A 16,555-nucleotide genomic window follows, 5' to 3' on the forward strand; every position below is an offset into this window, starting at 1 on the left:
CCGTTTGTCCCCAGACTGCTTCCTGTTGAGGCAGCCTCTTTCCTTGTCATACCTTGTAGATGCTGCTAAACTTCCCAGCCGTGTCTACGCAGGCTGACCTGCTGGGCGCGGCTGCTGAGACGCTGCCTGCTGATCCTGGTAGTGTATTCCGCCCACAAGGCCCGCGGCAGCCGGAGACCCTTGTCTATCCACCTGTGGAGGAGAGAGCTTTGTTCAGTTATTATTGTTATTATTATTTTTTAACAGGTGCCAGACAAATGACTGCTTTCAGTAAATGCCCTGGCGTGGAAACTGTTGAAAATGACTTCCTTGATCTAACACCCCACATTAAAAACCAGATTTCAGAATCTCAGAGGAGCAAAGTTTCTGTTTGGTCAGAAAGGGTGGGGAAGAGCTGACTTTGGTCATACTAATCTCTAGGTAGAATTGTCGCCCTGTGTTACCTTTATAGACGGGGGCTATTTCCACAGCCTTGGTGCCTCCAATGTTGGCACTTTTTTGGAGGTTTTGTTTGTTTGTTTTCTTGAATTTTGTTTGTTTTTTGTGTTGTTTTTGGCAACACTGAGCAGCTTGTGAGACATTAGTTGCCTGACCAGGGATTGAACCCCTGCCCTTGGCCAAGAGAGAGCAAAATCCTAACTACTGGACCTCCAGGGAAATCCCTGGCGCTGCTTTGTTAGTGAAAGTAATATAAATGTGGCTAAAGAAGAAACTCTGTGGAACAAACGTTATCTCCAGGAGAGGGTAGAAAGACTTCATGTTAATGCTTCGTTTGACTAAGTCATTTAAACCTCTGAGAAATCCTCTGAGGGAGGTCGATATTATTCTTTGCAATTTTCAGGAGTCTTCCCTGGTGGTTCAGTGGTAGTGCTCTACCACTGCAGAGGGTGTGGGTTTGATCCCTGGTCCAGGCACTAAGATTCCGCTGCAACTGAAGATTGAAGACACTGCCTGTTGCAACTAAGACCCAGTGCAACCAAATAAGTAAATATTAAAAAAGAGTGATTAAAGAAAACCCCTCTTTCCCTTAAAAAAAAAGAAAGAAAAGAAAATACTCCTCCTTGAATGTCTAGAAAATGTTTGAAGATCTTAATGAGTTTTCAGCCTCTTAAACTGATTCCAAAATTACTATGCTTAAAATACTTAGAGACTTACATGAATAGTATAAAGAGCTCCCCTATACCCTTCACTTACACTCCACAACCCACGACATTCTACCATATTTGCTTATTCTTTGCTTCTGCTGTCTCTCCTTTATACCTTTCTTAAGCCATTTGCAAATTATCTCTTACCATTTCAAAGTATAATAATCTCTAACAACAAAGGTACCCTCCTGCATATTTTCCTGTCATAGTATAACCGTCAAGGGCTGCGGCGTTACTCTTTAATCCACAGACCCTACTCCAGTTTCACCAGTTGCATTAATAATGTCCTTCCTAAGCTTAAAACCTGAGTAAGGATCTTGAGCTACACTTAGAGGTCACATTTCTTTTGTTGTTGTTGTTCGGTCACTCAGTCGAGTCCAACTCTTTTTGACCCCATGGACTGCGGCGCGCCAGGCTTCCCTGTCCCTCACCATCTCCTGGAGCTTGCTCAGACTCATGTTCGTTGAGTCAGTGATGGCATCCAACCATCTCATTATCTGTCATCCCCTTGTCTCACCTTCAATTTTTCCTAGCATCAGGGTCTTTTCCAATGAGTTGGCTCTTCGCATCAGGTAGCCAAAGTATTGGAGCTTCAGCTTCAGCATCAGTCCTTCCAATGAATATTCAGGATTGATTTCCATTAGGATTGGTTGGTTTGATCTCCTTGCCATCCAAGGGACCGTTCTTTAATGTCCTCTAATTTAGAACAGTTTTTCAGTCTTTCTGTGTCTTTCAAGGTCTTAGAATTTCAAAAGAGGGCAATCTGATGTTTCCTCATGGTTAGATTCAAGCAATGTCTTTGGGCAGAGATATCACAGAAATAACTCTATAGAAGCATGAGATGTTGATTTGTTCTGATGGTGGTGATGTTAACTTTGACCCTTGGTTAAAATAGTGCTTGCCAGTGTCTCTACTATAAGTTCTTAACTACTTTGAATTCATTACTAAAAACTGATCAGTATGTTGCTGGAGAAAACTTTGAAGCTAGGTAGATATCCTTTTCTTCAAATGCTCACACCCCAGCCTAATCATCCACTGTTGGCTCTTGCCTGACTCTATTCCTGGGTCGGTTGCCAACTCCCTGTTTTCTATATTGGTTAGTTGGCTTTCATCTGTAACATCAGACTTTCTCTTTCCCCCTAAGTGTTTGTTCATTTGTTTATATTCCCATGGACATGGATTCCCATTTTATCCAATGGGTCACTATCCAATCCATTACTAGTTTCACTTATTTTTGGTACTCAGAATGTTGTGTTCCAGTCCTGGCCAGTGGGGGCCCCTTCAGGCTGGCTTCTTCATCAGCCCCCCATCACTCTTTCTGGGACAAAGGAGCCCTTCCAAGCTAATCTTATACTTGACCTACCCCAGCTTTGGAGTTAGCCATTTTCTCCAATGAACCCTGGTTCTGTTTAGTAGAGACTGGTATTTAGAAACCAAGATCTGGGCATGGAGGGTTTTATTACTTCTGTGCCTTTTCAGGGGTCAGAGCTGAGATTAAAATTATATATTTATGTGTACACACAATGTCTGTATACACATGTGACCCACAAACATGTGCATTCTAAAACACATACTCCAACTCACTCACATATCTCATACATTCACATACACATACCTGTCTATCTATATCTACCTTTGTATCTATGTGTTGTTTTTGTTGTTTAGTTGCTCAGTCGTGTCCAACTCATTTGGGACCCCTTGGACTAGGGCCCATCAGTCCAGGCTCTGCTGTCCATGGGATTTCCCAGGGAGGAATACTGGAGTGGGTCACCATTTCCTTCTCCAGGGGATTTTCCTGACCCAGGGATTGAACACAAGTCTCCTGCCAGTCTTCTGAATTGCAGGTGAATTCTTTACCACTGAACCACCGGAGCTTCCCATGTAACTTTGTCTATCTATATATATCTATATTCAGTTCAGTTCAGTTCAGTTGCTCAGTCATGTCCGACTCTTTCAACCCCATGGACTGCAGCACGCCAGGCCTCCCTGTCCATCACCAACTCCTGGAGTTTAGTCAAACTCATGTCCCTTGAGTCAGTGATGCCATCCAACCATCTCATTCTCTGTCGTCCCCTTTTTCTCCTGCCTTCAATCTTTCCCAGCATCAGGCTCTTTTCAAATGAGTCAGTTCTTTGCATCAGATGGCCAAAGTATTGGAGTTTCAGCTTTAGCATCAGTCCTTCCAGTGAATATTCAGGACTGATCTCCTTTAGGATGGACTGGTTGGATCTCCTTGCAGTCCAAGGGGCTCTCAAGAGTCTTCTCCAACACCACAGTTCAAAAGCATCTATTCTTTGGCTCTCAGCTTTCTTTATAGTCCAACTCTCACATCCATACATGACTACTGGAAAAACCATAGCTTTGACTAGACGGACCTTTGTTGGCAAAGTAATTGTCTCTGTTTTTCAATATGCTGTCTAGGTTGGTCATAACTTTTCTTCCAAGGAGCAAGCATCTTTTAATTTCATGGCTGCAATCACCATCTGCAGTGATTTTGGACAAAAAAAACAAAGTCTGTCACTGTTTCCACTGTTTCCCCATCTATTTGCCATGAAGTGATGGGACCAGATGCCATGATCTTAGTTTTCTGAATGTTGAACTTTAAGCCTACTTTTTCACTCTCCTCTTTCCCTTTCATCAAGAGGCTCTTTAGTTCTTCTTCGCTTTCTGCCATAAGGGCAGTGTCATCTGCATATCTGAGGTTATTGATATTTCTCCCGGCAATCTTGATTCCAGCTTGTGCTTCATCCAGCCCATTTCTCATGATGTACTCTGCGTATAAGTTAAATCAGCGGGGTGACAATATACAGCCTTAATGTACTCCTTTTCCTATTTGGAACCAGTCTGTTGTTCCATGTCCCGTTCTAACTATTTCTTCTTGACCTGCATTCAGATTTCTCAAGAGGCAGGTCAGGCGATCTGGTATTCTCATCTCTTGAAGAATTTTCCACATAGGTATCTATGTACCATGTAGGTACCTATGTACCTATCTATTTATATCTATCTATCTATGTACCTATCTATCTCTGTCCGCTTATTAAAAACCATAGGGAATTCCCTAGTGGTCCAATGATTAGGACTCACTGCTTTCACTGCCATGACCCAGGTTTGATCTCTGGTCGGGAAAGATCCCACAAGCCTCACAGCAAGGCCAGAAAAACAAACACAAATTCACATGACCTCCAATTCCAATCCAACAACAAAGGCTTCTTTATTCTCCAATTCCTTCCCCAGGAGTGAGGAACCAGGCCCCCATTAAGCTCAGCACATTCACTCATCTTCCCCCACTATGTAAAGGGTCTTTCCCATGATGCTTAGCTGAAGTCCTGGCTCCAAGACATGCTGGTCCCATCTCCACCAGTGGTAGCCTTGGCCTCTGGGAAGAGCGAAGGAGCTTGGAATGAATTTTGATGCCCTTATAGACATATTTGTATTGGAAGGCAGCTCAATATATAAATATATAAATTCAGAGGTCGCTCCAATGCCACCCAACTTCGTGAGCTTCGGTATGTGTTGGACACTTCTAAGTCTCACTTACTCATCTGTGAAATGGGGATAATAATTTGTGCCTACTTCACAGAGTTACTGTGAGTATTAAATGACAGTCTACACGAAAATTGGTGACTTGTTCTCTGCAAAAAGAGAAGAGTTGGAGATGGTTCACAAGGGCTTGGTCCCCAGAGAGTATCTTTAGGTGCCTAGTTAATTACTAGTTCAAGGGTGGGACCTTGGAAACCCAGTTTGGCCCAGGACCAATTAATTACTCCTCTGGATCAGGTTCAACACCTACAGAAATGTGACCACCTGAAGGGGGAGCTAGAGAGGCGGAATTTGGAAGTCAATTCTACGGTAACATCAACCAAAAGGAAAAGACTTGCCCAGATTGTTTTCTGAGCAATAAGGAAGCTTAAAAGAAAAGATTTATAGTGCTCCGGACCCAGTGCTTCCCAGCACATACTGATGGACTGAATGCCAGAGAAAGAAAAGGAATGTTGGAGAAAGTCACGTGCCTTAGTGAAAGAGCATAGCTCTCTCTCTCATGGTTTTCCGTGAGGCACACCTGGGTGCTGACTCCTAGCCGCCCCTGGGCCTGTCTGAACGGTATGGGATGGGACGCCCACCAACAGCGGGAGCTCTGGGGCAAAGCTGCTCACAGTCAAGTCGCGGGTCAGCCACTTCTAGCACAGTGAGCCTGGGCTGGGAGGTCACCGGGAGACCAGCGACCTTCTGAGCTGAGACTCGGAGTTTCCTCATTGGGCAAGAGGGAGTGAGAGCCGCCCGATGCCCAGCTACCTACCCCCTGTATCAGTCACACTCCCCGGCATCCTGTGTAACATACATTCTGCTTGTCAGCCCAGGTGTCCCCCCAGCCCTGTCTGATCTAGACTGTTGTTGTTGTTTAGTCCCCCAGTAGCGTCCAACTGTTTTACGACTCCGTGGACTGTAGCCCACCAGGCCCCGCTGTCCATGGGATTTTCCAGGCAAGAATACTGGAGCAGGTTGCGGTTTTCTTCTCCAGGGGATCTCCCTGACCCAGGGATCGAACACGGGTCTCCTGCATTGGCAGGTAGATTCTTTACCACTGAGCCACCCTGGAAGCCCCTAATCTAGATTACAAGTGCCTTAAAGGCTGGCCCTTGGATTTGTGTTGGTGAGCAACAGTGGGGGTTGAATTCAGTTGTGACCTCCTGTTCTATCTCCTCTTGGGTCCTTTCCTGCTGGACATTGCTCACTGGTAGGAAGGAGAGACCTCTGCGTCATGACTGAGGGTGGCTGGTGTCAGGAACCAGAGTGGAAACAGCCTCGGTCTGCTTAGGGAAGAAGTGATGGAATGTGGTCTTGCAGAGAGTTCGGCCAGAAGTGATAACCATAAATACGAGCTGTTTCAGAAAGACACCTGATTCCTTGCCCACCTAGGAGACGTCGCTGAAAGAGTGTTTCTGAGAGAAGGACTTTGACTCTGTTCTTCTTTCATTCTCATTCATTCATTCATTTCTGGTGAGACACCATATAACGAAAAAAAGCGCACATATCATTAGGGTTCAGCTCGATACGGTTTCACAAAGTGGACGCAGCCACGCCGTCGGTGGAAGGACACAGGACGTGACCAGCATCCTGCTCACGGCCATGATGTCTGACAGCACAGACGCTTTGACCTGCCTTTGTCTTTTATAGAAACGGAAAGGCACAGCATGTACTTTTCCTGTCTGCCTTTTTTTTTTTTCTTGCTCAATGGTATGTTTGTGAGATTCCCTTTTTGGTGGTTACAGACAGTTTTACGACTCGTTCTCGTTGCTGTGTAGAGAACAGGAGGTATGAGAAGTTGGGGTGGGAGGGAGGGAGGGTGATTTTGCCCCCCTGGAACATTTAGCCATATCTGGAGACATTATTGGTTGTCACAGCCCGGAGAGGGCGCAAGGGGTAATACGGGCATGCGGTGGGTAGAGACCAAGGATGTTGCTAAATATCCACTGGACAGCACCCCCCCCCCAACCCCCCAAACAAGGCCTATTCAGCCCAAAATGCCAGTAGCGCTGTGGTGGAGAAACCCTGCTATGTAACAACCGTTCGTGGGCATTTGGGTCTCTTATGAATGTGGCTGCAGTGAATGTTGAGCTGTGTGACCTTTTAACTGTTGTTTAGTCACCAAGTCTTGTCCAACCCTTTTGCGACCCCATGGACTGTAGCCCACCAGGCTCCTCTGTCCATGGGATTTCCCAGGCAAGAATACTGCAGTGGGTTGTCATTTCCCTCTCCAGGAGATCTTCCCAACCTGCGGATGGAACCCGTGTCTCTTGCCTCTCCTGCATTGGCAGGTGGATTCTTTACCGCTGAGTCATGTGTCCTTCAAACACATACACAAATACCTGGGGATGGAATTGCTGCGTGAGGGGGTCTGCGCTCAGCCTGAGTAGATATCGCCAATGTTCTGGAGTGATCCCGGTTCATGCTTCCTCCTGCAGCGCACAGATGTTCTGGTTGCGCTCCATCTGCACCAATATATGGTATTTTCTGACTTTTTTTCATTTTTAAAAAAAAATGTTTGTCTCCTTTGCCTACACCCTCCTCCATTTCAGCTTATGGCACATTGGATACTCAAAACATCATTGTTTGTCGGTAAATAACCCTAGTCTATACTTTGTGAAAGACTGGGATTAGGATGGGTGTGCGCACTGTGTACAGTAAATTAGAGAATGAATTTGGGGCAGGATGACCTGCGACTCGGGTTTCTCTTATTTAAATAACAGCAACTAGCACCATTCTATCCATTTTCTTCCATTCTTCCTAAAAGTGCCAATTACCGTAGTGAATTTGCCATAGTAAATTTTATTCAAGGAATCAGGCTATCGACCATTTGAAGTCACGGTTTGGGAGATTTTTTTGCTTTTCTGTGGGTTTTTTTTTTTTTTTTTGGCCGTACCTTAAGGTTTGTGGGAATCTGAGTTCCTGGATCAAAGAATGAACTCAGGTCCTCGGCAGTGACAGCTCAGAATCCTAACCTCTGGACTGCCGAGGAATCCTTGGCATTCATTTTTATTCAGTATTTCCAAAATATACAGTTTTTATTATCCTGAAATAGTGATTTTTTGTTTTGTTTACGATATATTGCTTAGTCTTAAAAAAAATAGATCAAGTGGCGTCACTGAGGAAAAAATAATCATAGAATTTTGGCATCTGATCCTTTGGTTCTCAAACTTTAGTCTCAAGAACTATTAGAAATGCAAATGATTAAATTCCACCTGGAACTAACTGACTTCTTGGGGTAAGGGACCTGCAACCTACATTTTAACAAGCCCTCCTTGTAATGAGAGGTTGAACAGAAGGTTGCAATCTTTTGATCTAAACTACTCTTAACCTCAAGTCACAGGCACACTTAGTTTGGCTTTTGGAAATAAATGTTTTAGTAAAGCAATGAGTCAGTTCTTCTTCCAAGGTTAAGCAGTTAGTTTCCACAGGTAAATTCAATGGTAAGTCTCATCCTACAATGTTAACTTGTTGTTCAGTAACTCAGTCATGTCTGGCCCTTTGTGACCCCATGGACTACAGCACACCAGGCTTCCCTGTCCTTCACTGTCTCCAGGAGTTTGCTCAAACTTATGTCCACTGAGTCAGTGATACCATCCAACCATCTCATTCCCTGTTGCCCTCTTCTCCTCCTGCCCTCAATCTTTCCCAGCAGCAGGGTCTTTTCTAATGAGTCAGCTCTTTGCATCAGGTAGCCAACGTATTGAAATTTCAGCCTTTCATCAATCCTGCCAATGAATATTTAGGGTTGATTTCCTTCAGGATTGACTGGTTTGATCTCCTTGCAATCCAAAGGACTCTCAATAGTCTTCTCCAACACCACAATTTGAAAGCATCAATTCTTTGGTGCTTAGCCGTCTTTATGGTCCAGCTCTGACATCCATATATGACTACTGGAAAAACCACAGCTTTGACTATACAGATATTTGTTGGCAAAGTAATGTCTCTGCTTTTTACTACACTGTCTAGGTTTGTCATAGCTTTCCTTCCAAGGAGCAAGTGTCTTTTAATTTCGTTAACTGGCTATGACTTATTTGGAATAATGGATTTTTTTTTTTTTTTTTTCATTTTCTAAGCCCCTCCCCAGTTTCAGACTCTTTATGGTACCAGTGGCTACACTTCTGCTACCAGAAGATTGCCTCCTTCCTCTGCAGGTTTTGACATTTGCCTATGGGGATTTGTGAGGACTGTCTTTTGCAAATATTTGCTTAGCTCCTGTAGCATCCAGGAAGTGTTTCCTTGATACCTTTGTGCCATCAAAATGAGATGCAGATCAGTTCAGCTCCCACTACCATGATAGGGTTTGGTGGGACTGCCTTCTGTACCCGCCACCTAAGCCTTGAAAGTTCTGCATGTTAATCTTCCTCCCCACTTTGAGGCAAGCGTTTGAAATCATGCTTCGGGTTCTGTGATCTAGACAACAAATTCTGCTACTGCTAATTAGAAGAACAGTATAGAAAGTAAAATGATTGGGTCTCCAGAGAAGGTGGATTTTCCCCAGTGAGCTCCCTCGGAGAGCTCTCAGTTCTGGGAGAAATTGTTATTTTAAAGATGTGCTTAGAAAATGTCTTTGTCCTTCTCTTTAGCATCATGATCATCACAGACACGGACTTCCCTGATGGTCCGGGGGCTAAGACTTTGTGACTCTACTGTGGGGGGCACAGGTTTGATCTCTGGTCGGGGAACTAAGATCCCACATGCCTTGTGGCATGGTTTTAAAAAAAAACTGCATAGATACATAGACAAACAAACAAAAGGCTTCGTTTATAAAACATCTGGCCACTCAGAACAGAATTGTTTAACTGACTGTCCAAAGTGAAATGGACTGTCACTGTTCTCTGCTTTTTCATGAGATACTGTTAGTTCCAAGGGAAGAAAATTAATCCTTATATTTTATAATGAAGGAATGAATCCCTGAGTCACTTGACCTCCTTCAATAGCAATGCAGACCACACACAGATGACCTGCTGAAGAACAGCCACCAGTGAGGCCAAGAAACGATAGCATCTCACCTCACTAACCGAACCTTTTCTGCTGACATGACTTTGCACCTCCGTGCCACGTCAACAAACGTCACCAGACCCAATGCTTTCAGTACCCGCGCGCTGATTTATCATTATCAGTCGAGTGTTTTTGTTCAAGCCTCCGTCCCCTCCATTTCTTTCCCAACTCCAGGGTAACTGTTAATTGTGAATGGCAAAACAGGTCCCAGAACAATTATGAAAGTATAATGAAGTTTGCATTAGTCCATGCAATTAAACCAAGGAAAGATGCATGAGGAATATGACTAGAATTCAGTACTGATGTGGTATATTTGTAGGTAGGTCTTTGAACAGGCATGTACTGTGGGGGAAGAGAGAAAAAAGCACTATTTGTACAGTAAAATGACATCTCTGAATAGCCAGAAATCGGCCTGAAAGAAGGGAAAAAAAAAAAAAAGTCAGAAATGACTCCTCTAGCCTCTGCTGTTCTGACATATAAATTAAAACAGTGGACAAATGTGAGCTTCAACATGCCTTCTTCCAGAGCTGAAAATTGCATTTTCAAATGCCCAGATGATTTTGGACCCGTTTGACAAGCATTGAACACGTGGTGTGCCAGGCCCTGGTGGAGCTGCTGGCTTGTGAGAGAAACAGGAGGTGAAAGTTCTTGCTCTCCTGCACTCACCCTTTAAACACGACCAGTTCTTTGAGGTCGCAGTTCACTGACTTAAAGGTTTTTATCTGCTGCCCTGCCAAAGAAATTCTACATTTACCACTCTCCCTGGGAAATTTCTGCACATGAGGCTTTCTAGTTTTGGTGTTCTTGTTAACTCTTGTAATTTCCCCAACTGGAATGCCTTCTCCTTGCTCTGTCTGAATCTCACCATTGGAAGCTCTTGCAAACCATCCCAGCTCCAAGGGAATTGTGTGTTTCTCTTCCCAGTTCCTGTCACATTTATTGGACATCTTCTTGTTTGGAACTGATCCATAGTCTTTCCTGTTCTGTCGGTTGTCTTTCCAGCTGTACGTATTTTAAATCCTAGTAAAGATACACTTTCCTACAGGTCAGGGGCCATATCTCATACTTCCTGGATTCCATCACTGTTGCTTAGCGATTCACCTTACATCATGCTAAATTGTACTTCATTCTAAAAGCTGGAAAGGGAGGCTTCCCTGGTGGTCTAGTGGTTAAGACCCCACACTTCCAACGCAAGGACTGGTGTTCGAGTCCTGGTCGGGAAACTAAGATCCCACATGCCATGTAGCACAGCCAAAAATTAAAAGAATAAAAATGAAAAATAAATAAAACTAGTTTTAAAAATCTGGAAGGAATCATGGAGAACATCCTTTTTATTTATTTTTAAGTTATTATTATTTTTTAAAATATTTATTTGGCTACGCCAGGTCTTAGTTTCAGCGTGAGGGATCCAGTCACCTGATAAGGGGTTGACCCTGCATTGAGAGAACGGAGTTTTAGGCTCTAGGTCATCAGGGAAGTTCCAAGAACATCATTTTTAAAGAAGAAGCCAGTGGGAGCCTAAGATCACATAATCAGTTAAAGGTAGAAAATTCACCAGTACCCGGGTTTCCTTATTTTTCCACCATTCCCTGTTAGTAATTGTAGGGTTAATGGGTAACCTTTCCTTGAAACATAAGAGAAAGTACATCTCATATGGTTCCCCCCCCCCCGCCAAAAAGTGATTAAAAGTTGTGTTTTTTTAATGTTATGTAAAAATGTTATTTAATCTATCTGGTCAGTCAACGTGGTCAGAGCTTTTGCTTCTCGGGAAAAAAGATACCCGTTGTTCTGTTCCCAATTCTAGTTAGAAGAACATTTACCCATGAGCACTTAGAACTATGGGGAATGTGGGCTCCATTCATTCATTCACCTGTTCATTCATTCAACACATTCAACACATATAAATATAAATAAATCACCTAAGTAAGGTAAAGTACATATTTCTCATCACAACGTGGAACACAGGAAAATAATAATAGAAGTAGACTCTACTCATTCACTGTCTGTTAATTCCTTACTGACCTTGGGACTTTAAATCTCTCCCTTATCTTTATTTCTTTATTTAAGGAAATCTCAAACAACTTCAGTATCTGATGTCCTGTGAATATCTGCAGGACTAAAGCCTCAACTGGAAGAGCCTCCTACATTTCCTTCTACTTCTAGAAAATGTAGTTAACTGAGGCATTGCTATCACCCTTGCTTTGTAGATTAAGACGCTTTACTATAGTTATGTGTAAATGGACTCAAGGGGCTTCCCTGTTGGCTCAGATGGTAAAGTGTCTGCCTGTAATGCAGGAGACCTGGGTTCTATCCCTGGGTTGGGAAGATCCCCTGGAGAAGGAAATGGCAACCCACTCCAGTACTCTTGCCTGGAAAATTCCATGGATGGAGGATCCTGGTAGGCTACAGTCCATGGGGTCGCAAAGAGGTGGACACGACTGAGCAACTTCACTGGTTCAAATGGACTCACTGGACAAAAATTTGAGCAAACTCCAGGAGATAATGAAGGACAGGGAAGCCTGACATGCTGTAGTCCATGGGGGTCAGAAAGAGTTGAACATGAATTAGGGGCTGAACAACAGCCACACTATAATACTATTATTATTATTACTGACAAGTGCCTTATGCATTTGTGGGCTGGCTCATACTTTCCACCATGATTTATTTTGCTCTTGTTCTTCTTCCAGTTGGCACTTGTTGCCTGGGAGCTTCTCAACCCAATGTCTTACGTGGTGCTCCTTGGGCAAAAAGGTGACATCCAGGTTTTTCAGAACAATAACATGCAAGGTCTTTTATGACCTTTTATGACTCAGCCTGGCAGGCAGCAAACTCCAGGTGCTGCTCCCTCAGCGCACCTTCTGTAGGTCTCCCAGCCTCAGGCAAGTGCTACCTTGCCTCCTCGCACAGAAAGCCTAGGGGTGCTTTGATTATTTCTCCTCCTCCACTTTGATTATTTCTTTATTTTGCTGAGACTGGGAGTCTTCCATCATTTCACAAAAAAGGATGCCCTTTTCATTTTGGAGCTATGCTCCAGCCAGCTTCAAAACTGGAAAAATTCTTTTTTTTTAAAAATTGAACTATAGTTGATTGAAGGTTTCCCTGGTGGCTCAGACGGTTAAGAATCTGCCTGCAATGCAGGAGACACAGGAATGTGGGTTCGATCTCTGGTTCGGGACGATTCCCCGGAGAAGTAAATGACAACCCACTCCAGTATTCTTGCCTGGAGAATCCATGGACAGGGGAGCCTGCTGGGCTACAGTCCATGGAGTTGGAAAGAGTTGGACACAACTCAGTGACTAACACACACACATAGTCAACTTACAATGTTTCATGTGTATAGCAAAGTGATTCAGTTATCCCTAAACACGTATTTATCTATTCTTTTTCAGACTCTTTTGCATTATAGGTTATTACAAGATATTGAACATAGTCCCCTGTGCTGTTGTGTTGTACAGTAGGTCCTTGTTGGTTATCTACATTTTCGTGTGTATATGTTAATCCCAGATTCCTAATCTATCCCTCCACCCCCCTTTTCTCCTTTGAGAGCCATAAGTTTTCTTTGTCTGTGAGTATATTTTTGTTTTGTAAATAAGTTCATTTGTATTCTTTTTTTTATTTCACCTATAAGTGATATCACTTATAGAAAGATGATTTTCATCTTTCTCTGTCCGACGTACTTCATTTAGCTTGATCATCTGTGTGTGTGTGTATGTGTACATGCTCAGTTGTTCAGTCATGTCCAACTCTTTGCAACCCCATGAACTGTGGACTCCTAGGCGTCTTTGTCCATGGATATTTTCCAAGCAAGAATACTGAAGCGGGTTGCCATTTCCTACTCTAGGGGGTCTTCCCAGCCCAGGGATCAAACCCCCATTTCTTGTATCTCCTGCAAGGGTGATTCTTTACCACTGTGCCACCTGGGAAACCCCCATGATCATCTCTAGGCCCATCTATATTGCTGCAAGTGGCATTATTTCATTCTTTCATATGGCTCAGAAATATTCTATTGTATGTATACATACACCACATCTTCTTTATCCATTCCTCTGTCAATGGACATTTACGTTGCTTCTATTGTAAACAGTGCTGCAGTGGACATTGGGATGCATGCACCTTTTCAAATCAGAGGTGTTGTCTTTTCTGGATATCTGCCCAAGAGTGGAATTGCAAGATCATATGGTAATTCTGTTTTTAGCTCCTTAAGGAACCTGAATACTATTCTCTATAGAGGCGCACCAAGTTACATTCCCATCATCAGTGTAGGAGGGTTCCCGGAAAAACTCAAATGATGCAGAAAACAATAAAAGCTTCTAAATGGAAGAAAGAACAAGCTTTTAAGGTGGCCTGGGGAGGGTAAACACGTCTAGCCTGATTAACTGTCTATTTCAGGAACAATTGCTGCCAGAGCGAGCCAGAGGTGGGGTTGCTGGGCCTGCACGTGGCTCTCCTGCCCTTGCCTGCAGTCACGGGCAGGGAGGCAAGGCTGAGCTGTTCAGTCTCAGCAGCAAAGAAACAAAAAAAACCCCAAAATGCCTGGTGTCTGTGCTGGAAAAGCAGGGCTTATGGCCTCACAGGAAGGAAAGGGAACAGTGGTCTTTCGCTGTTACAAGTGTTTTTTGTTTTTTTTTTAAACTTCTCCTGTAGGGATTTTTCAATACCCAAGGGCAGACAGGAAAGACAGCTATATTTTCAAAACTCAGACAATGCTGCTTTAAGTAACAGATTGAATACCAAAGAAGTATGCTGAAAGTTCCTAATTGGCTAATGTCTGTATTTCTCAATAGAGTAATATTATTAACGTCTACCCTCTAAGCCTGTAGAAATCTGAATCCCTTTCTTGCCGGCCAGTTGGAAATAATAATGTAAACAGACTCTTGTGGCCTCATTAAGTCATGTGTCTGAACACTTTGTCAAACTGCAAATATTTAAAATATTTTAATATTCATTTAAGCCAAAAAGGCTTTGCCAAACTAGATATTGAAATTACTCTCTGTTGTTTTGAAACAAAATAGATTATGGCCTGATATTTAAAGGTATTATTTGGAGGGAGGAGGGAAGCAGCCTGGGATTCAATTTTCCATTATCTTGAACTATGGAGACACTAAAAATTAGATTAGTCTGTTCTGTCCAGCTAAAGGCTCCATCTATTTTTCCACTTAGCATAAAAATCCAAAGGTGGGTTCCATGCAGAGTTTATTTGTGATAGATCTTAGAGGATGAGGAGAATTTAGTAAGGTAGGGAGAAAAATAATGTATGAGCTGGAAGAATGAAAAATGTGAGCAATAAAAGGTAGAAGGAAAACCTGCCACGGCTCAGCAAGTGATGAGTCATTCAGCTGGAGTACAGAGTACCTTGAGTCGTGGGGATTAACCTTGCTTTTCCTGCCTCTGCTGAAAGCAAAAAAATCAGCATATTGCTCTATTAATTTTATTGATAGCAGAGTAGAGACTTTTCAAAAGGGAGCAGGGAAGGGGCATTAAAAAACATTTTTTTCTTCATCGGGTGGGGTGGCCATAGTGCGTTACTGCTACAGAATGAAGGTTCAGAGGGTTACTTTCAGATCAAAGGTGCCGGGAAATGGGAAGGCAGGCAGTAGTTGCATGGGAAGTCATCATAAAGAACATATGTTGATCTGCATGAAAAAAGAAATGGCCACCCACACCAGTATTCTTGCCTGGAAAATTCTACAGATGGAGGAGCCTGGTGCGCTACAGTCCGAGGGGTTGCAAAGTGTCAGACACGACTGAGCGACTTTCACCTTCACTTTTCATTGTAAAGGTACAAGGCAAACAGGATGGGTGGCATATGCTCTAAAACCCTGAACTCCCCAACGGTTTGGGGGATAGTTTTTAAGAAAAATTTGGGGATGAGGGCGGCAGGGCATGTGACTGTTCTTACTGACTGGAAAGCTGAGCGCCGAAGAATTGATGCTTTTGAACTGTGGTGTTGGAGAAGACTCTTGAGAGTCCCTAGGACTGCAAGGAGATCCAACCGGTCCATCCTAAAGGAGATCAGTCCTGGATATTCATTGGAAGGACTGACGCTGAAGCTGAAGCTCCAATCCTTTGGCCATCTGATGCAAAGGCAGAACTGACTCATTGGAAAAGACCCTGATGCTGGGAAAGATTGAAGGTGGGAGGAGAAGGGGATGACAGAGGATGAGATGGCTGAATGGCATCACCGACTCAATGGAGATGAGTTTGAGCAAGCTCTGGGAGGTGGTGATGGACAGGGAGGCCTGGCGTGCTGCAGTCCATGGGGTCACAAAGAGCGACTGAACTGAACTGAGATAGCAGGGCTCTTTGCTCATCCTCTACCTGGGAGGGGCCCTAGATTCTGCAGATAAAATAAGGACACTGTTCCCTGTATGCCCTGCGGTGGAACCAGGACCCGCCCCAAGGATGTACTTCAGTTTCTTGGCTCTTCTCCCCTTTTGTCTGCACGCTCCCCCTCTCCCCCCCGCGATTAGCAACTGTTTGAATCTGCCCTTTGGAGGGCAGGGAAGGTCAAGGAGGCTGAAAGTGAAAGTGAAGTCCCTCAGTCCTGTTCGACTCTTTGCGACCCCATGGGCTGTAGCCTACCAGGCTCCTCAGTCCATAGGATTTCCCAGGCAAGAATACTGGAGTGGGTTGCCATTTCCTTCTCCAGCGGATCTTCCCAACCCAGGGATCGAACCCGGGCCTCCCGCATCGTAGGAAGACGCTTTACCGTCTGAGCCACCCGGGAATCCCGATGAAAACTTATTTCCTACAAACAAGAAATAGGGGACAGGGAGAGGCCTTGTCCCGGGGAGGACCCCAGGGGGTCCTGCGCTGTCTCAGCCCTAGGACAAGCCGCACTGGGGGAGGAGAGGGGCTGCGCCCTGATCTGAGTCACAGGACAC

At 44.0% G+C, this 16,555-nt stretch overlaps 1 protein-coding gene across 2 annotated transcripts in view; it reads left to right on the forward strand.

Annotated features, from left to right (window-relative positions):
- GCNT2 (glucosaminyl (N-acetyl) transferase 2 (I blood group)) overlaps positions 1-16,555 on the forward strand; it is an 88,738-nt gene that overhangs the window by 15,217 nt on the left and 56,966 nt on the right. The window lies entirely within an intron of this gene.

This window comes from Cervus canadensis, chromosome 28 (genome assembly GCF_019320065.1).
Source record: "Cervus canadensis isolate Bull #8, Minnesota chromosome 28, ASM1932006v1, whole genome shotgun sequence".
Classification (NCBI taxonomy): domain Eukaryota; kingdom Metazoa; phylum Chordata; class Mammalia; order Artiodactyla; family Cervidae; genus Cervus; species Cervus canadensis.